This window comes from Phyllostomus discolor, chromosome 5 (genome assembly GCF_004126475.2).
Source record: "Phyllostomus discolor isolate MPI-MPIP mPhyDis1 chromosome 5, mPhyDis1.pri.v3, whole genome shotgun sequence".
Taxonomy (NCBI): domain Eukaryota; kingdom Metazoa; phylum Chordata; class Mammalia; order Chiroptera; family Phyllostomidae; genus Phyllostomus; species Phyllostomus discolor.
Window position 1 is genome coordinate 125,858,151 of NC_040907.2, and position 17,618 is coordinate 125,875,768.

Sequence of the window (17,618 nt, forward strand, 5' to 3'; positions counted from 1 at the left end):
GGTAGAGTTAGGTTAAAAAATGTTCTTCACATTCTGTTCAGAGGACCTAAAATATGCTTGTTGATTAATCAAAATCAAAGGGTGTTAAAAACAAAGGGGCCTTCTGCTATTTGCCAGCTCAATCACATGGTATAGACATAAAGAAGCCAAGGCCCAGAGAGGAACTTGACTCCTGACAGTTCCTGGCAGAACCCAGAGGCCATGTGTGCGCATGTGCGTGCATGCGTGTGTGTATGCGGCGGTAGTCAAGCCACTCTGCTCCTCAAGCCCACACTCCCTCTGACTGCAGAGTAACATCAGGAATTACAAGAGAAGCAGCCAGAAATAAAGGATGCCTGAAGATTAAGGCGAGAAAAATTCAGCCTTCACAGGGGAATCACATTGTATCAAAGTGGAACAAAATCCCCACTAACTATGCCTTATGTGGCCTGGCTGTATCAGGGAGCCCCTGGGAGAAAGCAAGAGAGAAGAGAGCAAAGGGGATATAAATAAAAGAATTATAATTCAGAGAGAAGAGGAATATGAAAAAGCAAGAAGTGTTGGCCAAGGAGCAGGCACATGTTGAGACATCCTTCCCCTCTTCCTTCAGACACTCACACAGCAGCAGCTTCAGGGAGTCCTATGAAGAAGGGGCTTAGCTGGCTGAAGGCAGGCAGAGGTGGGGCCACCTGGGGTTTCCATACTCAGAGCGTGGTTCCCCGTGAGCAGCACCTAGGAGCTGCTTAGGAATGCAGGGCCTTGGAGCCCCACTCCGGAACCTGAGTGCATTTTAACAAGATTCCAAGGTAATATATGTGCACCTTAAAGTCTGAGTAGCACTTACCTGGACAGCCTGCTTGTGGAGAAAGTACTGTGTTTTTATTAAGATTGCATGTTGATTTGAGATTATTTGAATTGGTTGTAATGAAAAAGAATGGGGGTTGAGGAGAGCTAAAGCCCCCCAGGTTGGTCTTTGGTGCCACCATGGTGCCTTCCAGGAAAACAAAAGATTGTGAGGGGTTAGAAATCCCTTGGGGGAACCTGTGAGGGACAGAAATCCCCACTGAAGACAGAGGGCTTGGGCGCAGGAGGGGAGTGTGGGAGAAGATGGTCTGGGATTTTTCTTCCCTTGTGGTTTCTTTAACTCAGCCTGAAAGACCTCACTGCAGTAGCTATATCTACCAATTGGTTAACAACTGGTGCCAGCAATTCTGGTTCTGCTTAAAATCGCAGTTTGCCAGGGCCGAATTATGATACCCCTGCCCCCCTACAAGAGCACACACACCTACTCTACAAAGCCAGAGCACACTGCCCACACTTCCATTCCTGTCCCTGACATCCCCACTCAGTCGGGAATCTTCCTGAAAGCTCAGGCCAAGACAGGGCTATAGACAGATCTTAACAGGTGTGCAGCTTCTGAATCCCTCCTAGAAAGAAATGGCCCACAGGAAAGTCCCCTGCAGGACTCACAGACGCTAGAATGCCCTGCCCAACAGGGCAGGAAGACACAAGCAGGCTGGGTTGATCACAACGGAACTGGCAACCAGAGAAAGCAGCTGCTCAGGGCCAGCCAGCAGTGGGAGTGCCCACAGCAGGGAGTGTGTGCCCTGACGTCACCACCTGGGATGCACAGGAAGGTGCGGCGGGTCACAGAGGTGCATGTCCCAGGTGCCAGTACAGCCAAAAGTCAGAAAGCCAAGACCTCAGGGAACCAAGAGTTCTTTGTCAAGGAAGCCCCACCTTTCCCTAGGAAGCCCCCCTACTGCTATCCAGGCTGCATAATCACTCCCAGCAAAAGCATCAAAAACAGGCTGCGTTTCAAAATCCACTGCTTATCAAAATCCAAATAAATACAAATGTTCTTGGGCAGAAGGAAACTCACTGGGGCCTGAAATGACAAAGCAGCTTTGAAGGCAGGTGAACAGACTTCCACCCTGAAAACAGCGTGTGACCACTGGCAAGCTAGCTGAACTCTCAGAGCCGGGGCTTCCTCTGTCGTGAGGTGAAGGCTAACGGCATGCACCCCAGAACTATGGCAGCAGTTGCAGGGTGTGGGCGCCTGCACACAGCACAGTCCTGGCCCACAGGAGGCATTCAAGAACTACGAGTCTAAGCCCTCTCCTCACACGTCTAAAGTGAGCTCAGAGATGGTACCAAGCTGGGCTCTGTGACCTGCTCACCCAAGCCCAGTCTTCTGACCTTTTTGCTCTCGGTCTGGTTTCATTTCCCATCGGGACCTGATTCTGATGAGTAGATTTATCCTTCCAACCAGTCCCCTGCCCCATCTAAGGCACCACAGGCCTTTTCAAGGCTTGTCTGAGAGCTACAGCTGTTTTCCTGCAGGGTTTGTTGTTTGTAGATCAGTAAGTCCCAAACAAGCAGACTCAACACCCCCCTTATGGGAGTTACAAAATATAATTCTATTTTTACACTTTTGGGTTTTTTATCTTTTTGTTTGTTTGTTTGAATACAGTTGTCTCCATTTTCCTACCACCCCTTTCCCCCACCCAACCCACCCCCACCTTCCCCCCTTTGGCTTTGTCCATGGGTCCTTTATACATGTTCTTCTTTGACCTTTTCCCTTCTGTCCCCCATTATCTCCCTCCCCTCTCCCCTCAGGTTACTGTCAGTTTGTTCTTTATTTCAATGTCTCTGGTTATATTTTGTTGATTAGGTCCCATTTATAGGTGAGATCATATGGTGTTTGTCTTTGACTGCCTGGATTATTTCACTTAGCATAATGCTCTCCAGTTCCATCCAAGCTGTTGCAAAGGGTAGGAGCTCCTTCTTTCTTTTTGCTGCGTAGTATTCCATTGTGTAAATGTACCACAGTTTTTTGATCCACTCATTTACTGATGAACATCTAGGTTGCTTCCAGCCCTTGACTATTGTAAATTGTGCTGTTATGAACATTGGGGTACATAGGTTCTTTTGAATTATTGTTTCAGGATTCTTAGTATATAATTCCAGCAGTGGAATTGCTGGGTCAAAAGGCAGTTCCATTTTTAGTTTTTTTGAGGAAATTCCATACTGTTTTTCACAGTGGCAGCACCAGTCTGCATTCCCACCAACAGTGTGCTAGGGTTCTCTTTTCCCCATATCCACATCAGCACTTGCTGATTTGTTTATGATGGCCATTTTCACTAGTGTGAAGTGGTATCTCATTGTGGTTTTAATTTGTACGTCTCTGATGGCTAGTGATGCTGACCACGTTTTCATATGTCTCTGGGCCCTCTGTATGTCCTCCTTGGAGAAGTGTCTGTTCAAGTCTTTTGCCTATTTTTTAGTTGGGTTGTTTGTCTTCCTGGAGTGGAGTTGTGTAAGTTCTTTATATATTTTGGAGATGAAACCCTTGTCCAAGATACCATTGGCAAATATATTTTCCCATATAGCTGGTTCCCTTCTCATTTTGCTGATGTTTTCTTTAGCTGTACAAAAGCTTTTTATTTTGATAAAGTCCTATTTGTTTATTCTTTCCTTTATGTCCCTTGCTCTAGGGAACACATCAGTGAAAATATTGCTATGTGAAATATCTGACATTCTCCTGCCTGGGTTCTCCTCTAGGACTTTTATGGTATAATGACTTATATTTAAGTCTTTTATTAATCTTGAGTTTATTTTTTGGTGGTAAGTTGGTGGTCAAGTTTAATTTTTTTTGCATGTAGTTGTCCATATATCCCAACACCATTTGTTGAAGAGGATATTTTTACTCCATGTTATGCTTCTGCCCCCTTTGTCAAATATTAATTGACCACAGAGACATGGGTTTATTTCTGGGCTCTGTTTTGTTCCATCGGTCTATGTGTCTGTTCTTATGTCAGTATTGGGCTGCTTTGATTGCAGTGGCCTTGTGATATAGTTTGATATCAGGAATTGTGATCCCTCCTACTCTGTTCTTCTTTCTCAAAATTGCTGAGGCTATTTGAGGTTATTTATGTTTTCATATAAATTTTTGAAATGTTTGTTCTATATCAGTGAAATATGTCTTCGGCATTTTAATAGGGATTGAACCTATAAATTGCTTTGGGTAGTATGGTGTTAATTCTTTTAATCCATGAACATGGTACATGCTTCCATTTGTTTGTGTCTTTCTTAATTTCTTTCTTCAGTGTTCTGTAGTTTTCTGAGTACAGGTCTTGTTCCTCATGGGATAGGTTTATTCCTAGGTATTTTATTTTTCTTATTGCTATAGCAAATGGGTTTTTTTCCTGACTTCTGTTTCTGATATTTTGTTGTTGGTATACAAAAATGCCTTTGATTTCTGAATTAAAAAAATGTATTTTTTAAAAGATTTTATTTATTTATACTTAGAGAGGGAAGGGAGGGAGAAAGAGAGAGAGAGAGAGAGAGAGGGAGGGAGGGAGGGAGAGAGGGAGAGAGAGAGAGAGAGAGAGAAACCTCAATGTGCGGTTGCTGGGGGTCATGGCCTGCAACCCAGGCATGTACCCTGATTGGGAATCGAACCTGCGACACTTTGGTTCGCAGCTCACGCTCAATCCACTGAGCTACGCCAGCCAGGGCAAAAATGTATTTCTTATAAACAAGTAATGTAGTACTTGCATGTACAATTCTTTACAATGTAATAGAATGTCCTAACTCTAAAAGTGAAAAGCCATATGAATAACATCATAGATGAAGTTGGCAGATGCATCAACTTACAATGGATAAGAAATCTACTTCTTATAGAAAAACTGAAATGGAGTTTTTCACTCATGTAACCAACTACAGACTGGCCTTTCACCTACATGAGTGTTCTGGCAGGACATTCAAAAGATGTGCAGGATTCAGGCCAATTTTTCACTGTGAGGGCCTGTCCTTGTGATGTCTGTGTTACAAGACATCTAGCTGGCGTCACTGAATGCCAAAGGAACCACCCCCTTCATTTTGACACTTCAACTTAAAGAGTTTTCAGGATGCCTCCTAGAGAGTTGGCCTGCCCCAGTAAGACCTGCCATTGTGGACCTATAATAGGAAAGCACTCTGGCACAAGACTCATTTCACTGTCCACAGCTAGAAAGGACTTAAGCATCACCCAGGCCCATGAACATCAGAATCTCCAAGGACTTTTCAAAATCCCTGCATAAGAGCTCTCCCGCAGACATAGTGAATGAGGAGTAGGGCCCACACACCTGTGTTTTGAGCACCCCAAGATAACAGCTGCTAAAGTCCGTGTCCATTCTCATCAGTTTCTATGCTTTGGCCCTATAGCCAGTGCAGACTGAACCAAGAAATCCTGACTTTCCAGCCCCAGAAGCCCAGGCCCAGAAAATGGAGTGAAACCTATGGGTTCTTGTGCTGGTTTTGGGACTCATGTGCTGTGTGGCTTTGGATGCACTCTTTGCCCCCTCTGTACCTCAAAGCTGGGGAGAGAGGGGAAGCTGCTCTTCAGCTCTGTCAGCTTAGAATTCCCAATGCCCCGCTTGGATTACACTTTCCAGAAGTCCCTGTTTGGAAACTCCACATCTCTGTCCCCAGGTTCCCAGGTAGGGCCCTCAACCATGAGGTGATTTGGTTGGACAGAGTGTCTTCCTGTTTCCATCTGGAGGGTGAGCGATGCTGCCAGCATGCCCCTAGCTCCCTCCTCCACCAGCATTGACACAGATAGGATGCAATAAGGAGGCCCAGTGTAATGTAAGTGCTGGATAAACAGAGGACTAAGGGAGTAATTACAAACCTTGGCCCTCAGCTACTCTGTGCCTCGCTCTGCAGAACTGGTTTCCAGGGCTGACTCACTCAGAGCAGCTGAGCTTTGCACAGCTGAGCACACCTGTATCCCAAGTGCAGAGGTCAGGGTAGGAGGTGAGGGCATCCATCTTTACAAGAAGGTGAATACCTTTTATGTTTTTAAAATGTAACTAAAGGAATTTTCTCTGGTAGGTTTTGAGAGAACTAACTCCATGCCCAGGGGATTGACCTAGGAGGAATCCAGGACGGTTTGCACTGAGAGCACAGGATGAGCAGGAGTTAGCCAGGAAGAGAGGGGCAAGAAGCGTGTTCTGGGTGAGAGAACTGTATATGTCAAGGCCCACAGGAAGGCCAGTGGGGCTGAGAGATGAGAGTAAGGGGGAGGGGAGGGAGAAGCTGGTGTGCTGGTCAGTAGGGACAAATGTATAGGGCAGGTGTACAAATACACACGCCTTCAGTGGCCCAGGCAAGTCAAATGACTGCTACCATTTGGGAATGTAAGCCTCAGGCTTATTTATTCATTCGTTCATTCAACTATTATATGCTAGGTTGCAATATCCTAGAAGGGGGATGTATGTAACATTGTGCAGACTAGATCCCTGTTCTCAGGCAACTTACATTCTAGTGGAAGGGGACAGAGAGTAAACATACTAAACAAGCTATATGGTAAGTTGGAAGGAGCCAAGGGCTAAGGAAGAAGAAGAAGCAAAGCTGAGTATGAGAAATAGAAAGTGTGGGGCCTGGGGCAGAATGTCCCGGGTGCTGCAATCCTAAATAAAATTTAAATGATAATGTAGGCTCCACATTTTTACTTTCTGAACAAAGTCAGAAATCCAGACAATTTGGTAAAAATCTCTCAGTTTTAAAATTGTGATGGAGCCTTTGCTAGAACAACTTCAGTTCTTTTTGTTAAACAATGGGAACAGCTTTGGCAGCCCGAGGCAGAGCCCAGTGAAAGGGTGTCACTGCCCCATAGAAGCAACCTGCAGATACTAACAAGGAGACTCACAGCTATCTACAGAGAGCTCTACGTCCTTCTATACACCCAAGCTGGTCAGAATTCCTATTTCCTTAGGAGAGACCCAGAGGGGTTGCCCACAGCCCCCCTTCTGTCCAAGCTCTTTTGGGAGGACAGGGACATGGCTTCAGAAAGGAATGACGCTGTCTCTGGAGCAGAAATGATGCAGAATGCTAATCCTCAATCACACCTGATCTCCTCGGGGCACTGGGAGTCAGAGGTAACATGCAGGTCACTCTTTATTCTCAATTAGCAAAAGGAAACAGCAAGCCAGTGAGACAGAATAGTAAGAAGCTAGGAAAATTCCTTGGCAAGAGAATAGGAAAACTGAGACATTTATATCCAGGAGCAGATGGTCACCAGGGCGGAAGGTCCTGAGTGCCTGGCAAAGGGCAAAACTGGGAAAAACAAGGACCTCACCCCCAGGGTAACCTTTCCTCCCTGGAGATAACATCTAGGAAATAACATCTAGGCCTCAGTCAGACATATTTTAAATGCTTACTCTTACTATGCACTTTCCAAATATTTAAACCATGTCCACTGACTGCCCATTCAAACATCTAACTCAACACTCCCCAGTTATCGCACTGTCGTGGAGTCAAGTAAACTGGTTTCATCTGAATAGTCCTACAGGTCCCTTCCATCCACCTGTCATCCCGGTCCTGTAGAGCAAGTTGGTTATAACCAGCGTGGGCCTACTCCTGACCCCAGCTATCCCCCTCTAGGGAAGCCTTACAAGGTTTTTAGTTGGGGGCTGTCTCAGGACACAACCTCACAACCGTAAACAAGTCAAATCCGAGGCCTAGTGGCAGACAGTCAGCCACAGCACACACATGAATAAGGATCAGCAGAGATTGTCTGGGCCGTACCCCAGGCTATGCGGAAAGCACTGACCTGGCAAGTCTTCCATAAATGATAACCCATAGCACTGACCATCTGTCACTAGATGTACTGATCTATGAATTAAGTTACACAGGGAGAAGGTGACCTCAAAGGGAAGGCACCATACAAAGCTCAGTTAACTGTTCTTCTTGAACTCGGCCCATAAGGCCTCTCACAATCAGCTAGCCCCTGTCTCTCTCCACCTTCATTTCCCCATTTTTGCCTCACCCTAAACATTATGTCCCAGGCATACATAGAGTGATCAGAGAATTTATTATCTTATCTGGGACACTTCTGAGACTGAGGAGCTAAGTTTTCTGGGACAACAGGCATAAACTGGACTGTTCTGAACAACCTAGGACATCTGGTCTCCCAAGCCATGTGGAACTACCTAAAGTCCCATAACATGCCTAGTGGGCTCTTATATTCCCAAATTTTGCATGTATTTTACCTTCTTCTTAGACCATCCTGTCCCACCTGGCCCACTTAGAACACATTCCATACCCCAGTCCTTTGTGGATCCTTCCCCAAGACTCCCAGGTGGGGCTAGGGTTCTCCTTTCCCTGTGCCTGCACTGTCCCTAACACAATGACACTCTACCTTAATTTCTATGGCTCCCACAAGACCAGTAACCTGTTGTGGACAGGTATTATACCTTTCATCTTTGTGTTTATGTTACAGATACTCAAGAAATATGTGCCTAATCAATGGTTTTGTGATTAGCTTGGAGAAGAGGTGGGTGTGAGAACTACCTTCAAATGTCTAAAGGGTTGTCATCACAAAGAGGGCCTAAGCTTGATTTATGTAACTATAAGGATGGAACAAGAATATTCACTGGAAGCCTCAAGGAGCTATATTTCAGCTTTATATTAGAAGAACTCTCTAGCCAACAAGACTATACAGAAAACAAAGAGGCAGCAGAGACTTGTTTGACACTGGAGCTGTTTTGTTGACTAGCATACATTGGGTAAGAATTTTGAGGCAACGATTCAGGAATGTAGTGGGTGAATGGCCTACCTTAGATTCTGTGATTGATTGATTGATTCATTCATTCATTCAATGAGTATTTCCTGGGCACCAGGCATTGCACCAGGAGATCCATGAATTAGCACAAGGCAAACACACCCATGTAACCACCATGCAGAACAAGGCCTTATGATTAGTAATAAATAAGACAGATTTAACCATGACCTCTTAGAGTTTACAGACTTATAGGAGAGATACATGTAATTGTAAGAATTATTAGGTATTAAAAATTAGTATGAGGGGTGAAATTGGGGTGGGGGTCAGAGAAGAGACATTTAGGGTGAAAAGGCAGGAATGTAGGAAGCTTGTTTGGTTCCATACCCTTAGACCTTTCTGGAGAGCTCAGGCTTCTTTTCTCTTATCTGATGCCTGCTCTTCCAGTTGGACAACCTCCCTGAGTGCTGTTTTAGGCCAGTCCATACCCGTCAGCTGCAGTGCTGTGAGTCTTTCTCAGATGACAGGTAACTAGGTAACTTGGATCATCCCAGAGAAGACAGGTGGGTGACTACATGGGGTCTTTAGTCACACCCCTTTCTTTCTTCTCCTCTTCTCTGAAAGACGATCAGAATGCTAGTCATACACTTCAGGACAATAGAAGCACAAGCAATGCCATAGTAGGTTCGTCCAAGAGCTTGACAGAGGCTCAGACTCTCAGAGCACCAATCTTTATCACAGCACCCAACAGTACTGGCCACAATTCAGAACTCCATGTACAAAAGACAATGGGTGAGCAAGGGGCATATGATCACAAGACCTTCTCCTCTACACTAATGGGGAATAGCATCAGGATAATACACCAGCCATTCAAGAAATGTATGCTTGATTCTGATAAACAAATTTTTAAAATACTATGCATTAAGTCTTCACTACAGGCCAAGCACTGTGCAGGATGATTATATATGCATTATCTTATTTAATCATCAAACAACCCCTTAAAGCTGGCAGAATTGTTATTCCTTTTTTGCAGATGAGAAAACTGAAGCTTAGAAGTTATCATAACTTACCTAGGGTCCTATAGCTAAAGAATGGCAGGCCTGAGTGTGTGTCTTCAGAGCCTGTGCTCTGGCCTCTATTCTGCAGAACCTTGCATGGGGTTAAATGAAATCCCAACAAAGTAAAGTGGGTCAAAATGAGCTACCTCCCTGAACAACAAAGGTAGGTAAGGAAGCCCTCGGCATTTTAGCAAGAGAGGGATCTAAAATCTGAGTTCACAGCATAGGCAAAGTCAAAAGAAAAACAATAAAGTAGGAAAAAACTTTTTATTATGCATATTATTACCAAAGGATAACCTAATATGTAATTCCTATGCTCATATAAGAAGGACTAGCAAACAAACACAAAAATGGGCAAAAGATATGAACAGAGATCACAAGAAATATACACAAACAGCACTTAAACATGTGAAAAGATGTTCAACCTCACTCGCCAAAGAAAGGCAAATTAAAATTAAACAAAGTTAGCATTTATCTTCTATAAACTTGAAAAACTTGTGGGATGCAGCTATTAGGACCTTAAATGTATAATACATTTGAAAGTAAGGAAACAATGTCAATGACTTAAGTATCCATTTTAAGAAATTATAAAAAGAACGGCAAGCTAAACCCAAAGAAAGTAGAAGAAAGAAAATAAGAGGAGCAAAAAACTAAAAATCAGTTCTTTGGGAAAAAAAGTAATAAAAATAATAACCCTTGGTAGAATTAATCAAGGAAAGAGAGAGAGAATGACAAATTTAGTTCAACATCAGGAATGAAAGAGAAGATATCACTATAGTCTCTAGATAAAATACAAAGATATGGCCTATGCTGTAAACTTGTAAATGTAAATAATATGGAAAAATTCCTAAGAAAATACAATAGATGCCAACACAAAACTGACAGAGATGATATAGCAGCCATTGTTTTCTTAAAAAATGCTTCAGTGAGCAATTAGGAATACATTTGAAACAAATAAGGAAAAATTCTACACACATAAATTTGACAACTTAGAAAAAAAAAACCCAATTTCCTGAAAAGCACAAACCACTACAATTTACCCACTATGAAATAGATCACTTGAATTGTCCTATAAATATTAAGGAAATTGTCTTCATACATTAGAGACTCCAAAAAAATAAATCTTGAGGTCCAGATGGTTTTGCTGGAAAAGTCTAGCAAACATTTAAAGAAAAATTACATACATTTCATACACTCTCTTCTGAAAACTAGAAGAGAATACTTCCCAATTCATTTTATGGAGCTAACATCAACCTGACATCAAAACCAAATAATGACAGCACAGAAATGAAAACTACAGATCAATATCCCTCATCAATATAGAAGTAACATAGAAGCAATAATCTATGACAAATTATTAGAATTCAATAATACATAAAAAGAATAGTATACTATGTCCAGGTGAGGTTTATTCTAGAAATGCAAAGTTGCTTCAATATAAAAAAAAACAATCAGTGTAATCCACCATGTTAGCAAGCTAAAGAAAAAATTATGATGATCTCAATTCATGCAAAAAAGAATTACTTGACAAAAGTCAACAACCATTTATGATAAAAACTCAGAAAAATAAGAATAAAAAGGAAGTTCCTCAACTTGGCAAAAAAAAAATCTACAAAACCCTACAACTAATACTATATTTAATAGTTAAAGACTGAATGCTTGCCCCCTAAGATCAGAAACAAGGTGAGGACGTCCACTCTCTCCACTCTTTACTCAACATAGTATTAGACATTCTAGCTAGTGTAATAAGGCAAGAAAAAGAAATCAAAAGCACACAGACTGGAAAGAAAGTACTAAAACTCTCCCTATTTACAGATGGTATTATTCTCTATATAGAAAATTCCAAGAAGTCTGCAACATGTCTTCTAGAACTAATTCGTGAGCTCAGCAAGGCAGTGGGATATAAAACTAACATAAAAATCTATAGACCGACAATGCATACATCAACATTGAAATTAAAAATGCAATGCCATTTACAATTGCTCAGAAAAACTTAACAGAACATGTACATGGTTTGCATGCTAAAAATTACACAATGCTGATGAAAAGAAATCAAAGATTTAAATATATGGAAAAACATACCATACTCAGGGACTAGAAGACTCAACATAGTAAAAATTGTCAATTCTCCTCAAATAGATACCCAGGTTTAACTTGATTCTTATTAAAATCCCAGCAAAAATTTTTGTAGCTATATCATTAGATAAAGATTATTCTAAAATTTGCATGGAAAGGCACAAGGAACTAGAATAGCAAAGACAGTCTTAGAAAAAACAAACAAACCTGGAAGTCTGTGATATTGTGCTTTATAATATGAAATACCATGTTTTTCAGACCATAAGACACACCTAGATTTTAGAGGAAAACAGGAAAAAAAATTTTGAAGCAAAAAATGTGGTAAAATATTTAATAACAAATAACATAATATTTCACCAATGTAAATGTAAATAGAACTCAACAGCAGCATTAACAACCATTATTCCTTTCAAATTTGGGGGGTGGATGCATCTTATAGTCCGAAAAATACGGTACATACCTGGTTATCATGCCCATTCCTGGCACAGAGCTCCTAAGATCTCTTCTGTTATTCAAAATGAGCCCCTTTTAACCACACCAGGGTTTCTGTCAGTGAGATGACTTTTGGTTGCCAGGGCAAGCTTTCAGCCCCTCCCTCACATCTGGGGAGGGGAAAGAGGCTGGAGATTGAATCAATCACCAATGGCCAATGACTTAATCTATCATTAATGTTAGGGGTGTCAAACTGAAATAATTTTAGGATTGTATAAATGTAACTACTCCTTAACTGTTAAGGAGTTGAATTACATTCTGCCCTTTGAAGGCAGCCACAAAGCTAATGTGGCCCCCGGTGAAAATGAGTTTGACACCCCTGATCTATGCAATAAAGCTTCCACAAAACCCCAAAAGGACAGGGTCTGGAAAGACCCCAGAGTGGTGAATGCATCCACTTGCTGGGAGAGAGGGACACGTCGGTTCCACAGGGACAGAAGCTCCTGCACACAGGACCTTTCTGGACCTTACTCTATGAACCTCTTCATCTGTCTTTTTAATAACAGTCTTTATAATAAACTAGCAAACGTATGCAAATGTCTCCCTAAACTTTGTGAGTCATTCTGGCAAATTATAGAGCCCAAGGAGGGGATCATGGGAACCCAATTTATAACTGGTCAGTCAGAAGAACAGGTGAACCTGAACTTGCACCTGGTGTTTAAAGTGGGGGCAGTCTTGTGGGACTGGGCCCTTAGCCTGTGGGGTCACTAGGCAGAGAGTGTCAGAACTGAGTTAAACTCATGGAACACCCACTTGGTGTCTCTGAAATGGAGAACTGCTGGAAGTGGGGAAAACTCCTGGACATTTGATGTCAGAAATATTGAGAGTAGAGAAGAAAATGAGTTTTCCCCAACAAAGTTTTCCCACTAGATGTTAAGAGGCATTTAACATGATAGTTAAGAAGAGACTGTGGCATTGGTGGAAAGGTAAACAAAGAGCATGGGGAAAAGCACAGAGTCCAGAGACAGGCCACACATACACCGATGCTTCATTTTGATGAAGATGATACTGCAGAGAAACAGGATACGAACAGTGTTTTGAATAATGGTGCTGTATCAAGAGGATATTTTTATGAAAAAATATGGCTCTTGACCGCTATGTTACACCATATACAAAAACCAAACCCAGACTGACATCTAAGTGTTCAAGGTAAAACAGCAAATCTTCCAGAACAGTGGTCCCCAACCCTTGTGGCACAGGGACAAGGGCGGGGTGGGAGGACAGAGGAGGCGGAGCTCAGGCGGTAATTTGAGCGGAGTCCCTGGGGAGGAGGGAGGTTAGGGACCCATGTTCTAGAAAATAATACAAGAGATAGCCTTGGGTAGGCAAAGATCTTTTAGGTAGGACACAAACACCACTGCTCTTTAAGGATGAGATCAGTAAACTGGGCTGTGTTAAAAATAAGGAACTTCTCTCTTCGGCGGGCAGGGAGACAGGCATGAGCAGAGCAAGGACCAGGAGCCAGGTGCAGAAGGTCACCAGGGTGGAAAGCTCTGGGTGCCTAGCAATGGGCAAACTGGAAAAACCAGGACCTCGCCCCCAGGGTGACCTTTTTTCCCCTAGCATGTCAGAGGTCATGTGGTTTAGACGCCCTGACCTGTTGTATGGCTGGTCATGTGGTTCGGACCCTGCCCTCCTCACTGTCCTCCCCTGGCATGTTGCTGGTCATGCTGTTGGACCCCCTTAAAGCAGGAACGAACACAGGGTCCGGAGACAGCCCTTAGGCGTTAAGCTCCCAGGGCAGTGAGGTTGTCTCACATCAGATACTCTGGGCCTCGGTTGTGTTTCAGCTCCAGGCCCAGAAAAGCCGCGAAACCAGACAAGCGAAGACACCATGGCAGATGTCAGGACCTGTCAGTAGGGGCCAACAAAGGACACACTTGGAAAGCTGGCGAACAGTCTATTGGGATCCTGCCCTGAGGCCTCCAAATAAATATCCTCAAGCCTGAGGACCCAGTGCAGCTCTCTCTAGGGAGCATGCCTGTGCCTTTCCCCACCAGGCACGTTTTCCCTTGGCTCTCTCTTTCTTCTTTCTTTCCCCTCTCTCACAGTTTTTTACTACCACTCAAGACACTTTTCTTTTAAAAAAATATTTTATTTATTTACTTTTAGAGAGAGAGGAAGGGAGGGAGAAGGAGAGAAACAGCAATGTGTGAGAGATACATCCATCAGTTGCCTCTTGCACACACTCAACCGGGGACCTGGACCTGGCCCACAACCCAGGGATGTGCCTTGTCTGGGAATCGAACCGGCGACGCTTTAGTTCACAGGCTGGCACTCAGTCCACTGAGCCACACCAGCCAGTGTGCCTCTCTCTTTCTACAAAGCTCCAAGGACCCTTCCTTCTCTCTGTAACTTGTTTCCTGAGCCTGTGTCTTCTACCACTCACTTCTTCTACCTCTGTGACCTTCTAAGTAAACTCCCTCTTATAGATGGAGTCTAGGCTCTGAATTCTTTCCTGGCCAGGACTAAGTACCCAAGTTGCTAAATCAAGGTCCAGTCTGACCCCACTGGTCTAACACTGGTGCCATTCTCATGCCTCCAACCTCTCCGTCAGAGACTGCATTTGGAGACAGAAGAGCAAGCCAGGGAGGGGAGAATATATTTGCAAAACAATAGCTAAGAATTTCTCTAATCATTAGTTCCCTCATTGGTTAAATGAGATACTATAGCTCCATATCTGCTATGTAGGAAGTGCTTTTAAAATTTTATCTTATACCTCTTATAACCGAGGCCTCCAGGCAGGAGGACCATACTTCACACCATTTCTGGGCAGACAGAATCTGCCTCCTGTTTTTGACACTCTACAAAGAAAGATGTCATCTTCCTCGGCCACCCTTTTACAATCCTCACAGACTGGTGTGGAGGGCAGTACCTAAGGTAATCCCTTTGTCCGCCAGCTGCAATCCGCATGCAGACCAGGTGTCCAGACCTAAGTCGCACCACAGAAGCATTCGGCAGTGCACATGGGGAGGGGACCACAGCTTTTACCCTCAGCTGTGTCAGCCCGCTGTGGGGGATCCCCGAGTGAGCTCAGAGCGACAGGGAGGGGCTTGCCAGAAGGGAAGAAGCCCTCTCTCCTTTCAAACATGTCATGTATTGGGATAGTCACCAGGATTCTCAAAAGCGTGAAAGAGGGGACTTTTAGAACAGTATCAAAAGGGTCAGTCACCTCCTTCCTGCTGAGACAGGAGAAGCCAGAGCTCAGATGGGGAACATTCTGACCTGTGTGGGTGGAGAAGCATTTAGGGAAGGCCAAGATCAGAGGTCACTCCCCATTGTGACCCCACACCACCCCTCAGCAGAAAGGCTTGGATTTGTTTCTAGCTATCCTCCTTCCTTTTCCTCCTCCCCAGGAGGAGGACGCAGAGTCTACAATGAAGCCAGGGGTGGTGAGGATAAAGACCCTCAAATAGGCCCATCCCCACAGGTTTTGAGGGACAGAGGCTTCGTGGCTAGGACAGCATGAAGCACTATGTGCGAACCTGTCCGTAGTTTACAGAACCTGCTTGCACCCTGGCAGCCCTGACCCCTCCACAGCCCCGCGGACTGGGCATTAGCCTTCCCCCCATTTTACAGGCATCCAAGCTGAGCCTCGGAGAAATAGTTACTTACCCAACGCAGCTCTCAGGTGACAGACCTATCCCACCTAATGGTTGGCCTCCATCAAGATACCGACAATAAAGACAGCAGGCATTACCACTTTGGAGCCAGGCATGTAGCCAAATAGATGCTTCACTTCCGTTAGCTCATTTGCCTTCAGAAGGACCCAGAACTAAGTGAGAGTGCCCCATTTTACAAGCTCGGAGAAGGCAACAGCAATGAGAGCACGCTTGGTGCTGGGCACTGTTCTAAACACTGTAATATGCACTAACCCCTCAACCTGCCCAACAGTCCTGTGAGAATACGTGCCGGTATCATCTCCATGTCAGAGATACAGAAACTGAGGCTCGGAGACATCAGAGGCCACACAGCCAGCAAGTAGCAGAACCGGGATTTGAACCAAGCATTCTTACCGCTATTCCACATCTGGCAGTACAGACCCCTTACCCGAGGTAACACTTCCAGACAGAGTCAGAATGTATTTGAAACCCCTGCCTCACTGAAAACCCAGGATCTTCCCACCCAGCGATCCTACCGAGGAGAGGGCTAGAGGGCTCCTCTGGGTCCTGTCCCTCCATCTAAGAGACAGCTTTCTGCCAGTCAGTCTCCAGAAACAGGATGCATGGAGACAGAGGCCTCCATGGTGGCATCTGGCCCAGTCACACCAACAAAGCTGGGACCCCAGCCCACCAACCTTCTCTGCCAGTTTTCCCCTCTCTGTCTGCTGCTCACTGGCTGAAACCAGCCCCCGACTCTCCCTTTCTCCTTTGGTCCCCACTGAAAGCTCTGAATGGGAGGAGGAGAGGGAGCTTGGAGGGAGAGTAGAGTAGGTCGTTGGCAAGCCCTGCCTTCCCCTCCAGGAGGAGGAAGAGGAGCTGGGTGGGGGTGAGGAGAGGGGCTCGGGGAGTGGTTCTGGAGTTGGGGAAGGGGTAGCCTAGCAACCACTGGCTCATGAGTCACAAAGCAGACAGGCTTGCCCACAGAACCCACAAGCCTTCCCTTTGACTGCCCTCTTGCTCCTTCCTGCTTGGGCAACAGCGGCTTCTCGCCCACGTGCTAGAGTGGGCACTTGCCCTGGTGAGTCCGGGGATCTGTCCGGGGCCAGAAATGGACACTAGAGCCAGACTGGGGCCCAGGGGAGGGCCCAGAGGGTCTGAGATGGGGAGAGGAATGTTCTGTCCCTGGGCTCTTGTGCACGTTCAGACTCCTGGTGCCTGGCTGGCTGGGGGCCCACGGGGCGGGGGAAGTGGGGGAAAGGCAGGCCTGACCTCTCTAACGGCAGCTGTGGGGTGTGACCAGCAGTGTCTTACAAAATCAGTTTAATGGGTCACATCTAACGTTTCTGGGGTTTCCACGGCTTCTGGAGTCCCTTGAAGACTCTGTGATTCCGATTCAGAATGTACCAACTTCCTGTTCTTCCCAACACCATCCCTGGCACCCGAAGTCCCAGCACTTCGGGCCCCTAGGTTCTCAGGCCCCTAGGTTCAGATGAGTCACCATTCTCGGCTTCGTCATCTGTCATCTTTCCTCCACGTCATTTCATTCGTTTCCTTAACAATACAATGGACACCAGCAAATGCACCTCCCAAACCGAGACGTGGTGCATCACCACAAGTGTGACTTAGGTGCTCCCCCCGCCACCAGCCTGCCTGCTCTCAGGAAGAGCCACTAGCTGAATTCTGTGATTCACATTTCTTTGCTTTTCTTTTCTTGTTTCATTGCATTTTCAGATATTACTTGCTTTTGAACTTTATGTTTAATAAGGATCTTAAGCTATATACTCTTCTACAACTTGCTTTCCTTGTCTGAGCATTATATTTGTAAAATCCATCTATGTTGTGTGTATAGACATGGTTCATCCATTT